This window comes from Coptis chinensis, chromosome 4, assembly GCF_015680905.1.
Source record: "Coptis chinensis isolate HL-2020 chromosome 4, ASM1568090v1, whole genome shotgun sequence".
NCBI lineage: Eukaryota > Viridiplantae > Streptophyta > Magnoliopsida > Ranunculales > Ranunculaceae > Coptis > Coptis chinensis.
This window is the reverse complement of record NC_141459.1, coordinates 14,457,187-14,459,833: the sequence shown is the minus strand read 5'-3', so window position 1 is coordinate 14,459,833 and position 2,647 is coordinate 14,457,187. Positions and strand designations below refer to the sequence as shown.

Genomic DNA, 2,647 nt, shown 5'->3' with positions numbered 1-2,647 from the left:
AAGTCCATTTTAACATATTACAGCTTTAACATGTCCTGCTCCAACCCCATATGTGTTCATGACTTCATGAGGAGGTTTTAAAGGTCAGCCTTCAATCGACAAGGTCAAGTACAAATATTTTTCAACACGCCTTGTTTAGTCTTTAACTTTCTTGTATAAATGGATCATGGAATTTATTGTTTTGTTAGAAGCAAGTCCGCCACTATCTTTTGCTTCTATCGAAAGTGCCTCACAACACACTTGTGCTGTATTGGGGATGCACATTGGACATGAATCTAGCCAACCGAGATGCAAGCAGATCCAGAACACCCCTCTTTTTCAAACCCCTTTTTTATATATTTTGACGACTTGTTGAAAAAATTCGTAATGCTTGTTGATTTGTTTGTTATGTCACTGATAAAACTGTTATAATAATATACCATAGTAGGAAAGTAAAAAGAGGTGGATGGGCCTGACTTTGGGCTGGGGTTTTTTTTTTGAGAAAAAGGGGGGAGGGGTCAACCAGAAAAAAAAAAAAAAAAAAAAAAAAAAAAAAAAAAAAAGCAGGAGAGAAGGGGTTCTTAGAGGTCTGATTTCATCTTCTCTATCTCTTTTTAACTTTTCATTTCACAATCAAGAATTAAAGAAGGTTATTTGGAGATGGAATTTTTGTTTTTCAGGTTTCTACTTCAAATTGAGGTGGTGTTGCCGCAGCCGTGTATCACTTGTTTTCACTTTGATTTCTTAGGCATCTGAATTTGGTGAGTAAACCATGTGTTTATTGATTGATTAGTAGTATTATATAGGCCTGTAACTGTTTTGAATGATGTGAATTCATTGGATTCTTGTTATAGGGTTTTCAGAACTGTTCTTGGTAATTTAAGCATAGAAAACTCGTTTTGGATCTTTTTTATATGAATCCAATGCTTGTTTACTGTAGACACACATATCTACAACTTTCGTGTTTTGTAAAATTTCATATCTAGTTGTTTTGCATATTGAAATTGAAGCTGAAGTTTGACGCAGAAACTGGGACTGAAACTGAGCAGTATGCGGTAATAAAATCTAATAAAATAAAAAATTTACTCTTTTGTGTCGACTCCAAAACCAGTAGAATCTAGACTTATAGAGGTACAATCTCGTGTTTTGACCTGAGTTCATACTCGTGATTAAGATTATGAAAACTGACTTCAATATACAACAACTGTTGGCACACACATTCTGGACAGGTTGTATTGTAGGAAGTGTATAGGACACTATACTTCGTAGATTTGTGCAAGGCCAAAACCTAATGAAAGCTTATAGAGTCTTCTATCCAGTGCAGCAAGCCTCACTCAATTTGGATGAGTGTGGAAAGAGAAATGACCTTGACAATTATGCGTGCTAGAAATTGTGTCTGTCAGAAAACAGCTTTCTGTGCAGTGGTTGATCCCAGTTTTAATAAAGTTAGGAGGAGAGTTAGATTTTTTGTAAAACACGTAAGAGTAAGGTCTGTGGGTTAGCTTTTAAACGCAAAAAACCTTGTCGCTTTTGGATACGTGTGGAAAGAGTTGTGCTATTTAGAAGATAGCGTCAAAAAATTTAGTTTGCTGAAAATTAGGAATTTTACCAAGTTTATGCTTATAATTACTCATAGTTAGGCCGAGATTAGGACTTCGGGTTGCACATGAAAAATGAAGTGTACATATCATAGTTTTCAAATAATCAAGTGGAGTACCATTTGCAAGAATGCAGGAAAAACTTTAGCAATGACAAGTTGGTTAGAAAACCTACTCTTTTATGTGCATGAACCTAGTTTGGGAAATGTTTCTAGTAATGAATAAAGAGTTTCTTAAACTTTTCTTGGGTGTTTTGTATTGTTTGTAGTTTATTTTTAGATGGTGGTTTTGTTTGGAACTGATACTGAAATCTTAAGATAGTTTTGGGATACCTAAAAAGATAGTAAAATTCATTTTTGAGCAATTTTGAATTAATAGGTTCATTGTGCATCACTAGGGCTAAAACCTTATGCATATTATTGTAGGAGTATTTGAAACTTGTTATACCTATTTCTAAAAAGGGTTTAAAAGAGTCACTTTTAAAGTGTCCTAAAAAGTGATTTGTGTTAGTTCTAGGTTAATTACAAAAGTGTCTTAACTTGTTATAGCTTTTGAGTTTGGACACGAGCTTAAACTACTAGATTTGACTGAACAATGCATGCAATCTTGTTTCAAGTGTTTAAGACTGTGCTCACTCTAGAATGTGTGGATTTGATAAGAATGAGCACACTTCTAGAAGTGGTGGGTGAGTGACGGCTGCTCAACAAATACGAAGGTAAAGACTTTGTCAAGTAGACTAAATATCAGTCCATTGTTTGTTATTTTATTGTAGTGATGTGGAAGCCATGGTTTGCATGCTCATGACTACAAGAAGATGGTTATGATTGAGATGATGCTACCACCTCGAGGTAAGAGAATTTCTTCCAAACCTCCTTTATACCCGTGGTGGTGTTTGTTATAAAAGTAAAACACGTGCCCCCTTGCATATCTTCAAATTTTGGATCCCAGTGGAAATGAAATAAACAAACTTCTTAGTGGAAGTAGACTCGAATAGAGCAGTCATGCATTATCTTGTTATTCATTTGTTTAGTATTGTTTGTAGTATGTAAGTTCCGTAACCGTTCAGTGAT

The 2,647-nt window shown here is 34.8% G+C and overlaps 1 long non-coding RNA gene across 1 annotated transcript; it reads left to right on the top strand.

The window, feature by feature from the left end:
* The first annotated feature begins 543 nt into the window (after positions 1–543).
* On the top strand, positions 544–2,404 carry LOC147502080 (uncharacterized). Its single transcript, XR_015219928.1, has 3 exons — positions 544–566; positions 660–740; positions 2,350–2,404. It is a non-coding gene; the product is annotated as an uncharacterized LOC147502080 (long non-coding RNA).
* Positions 2,405–2,647: the final 243 nt, after the last annotated feature.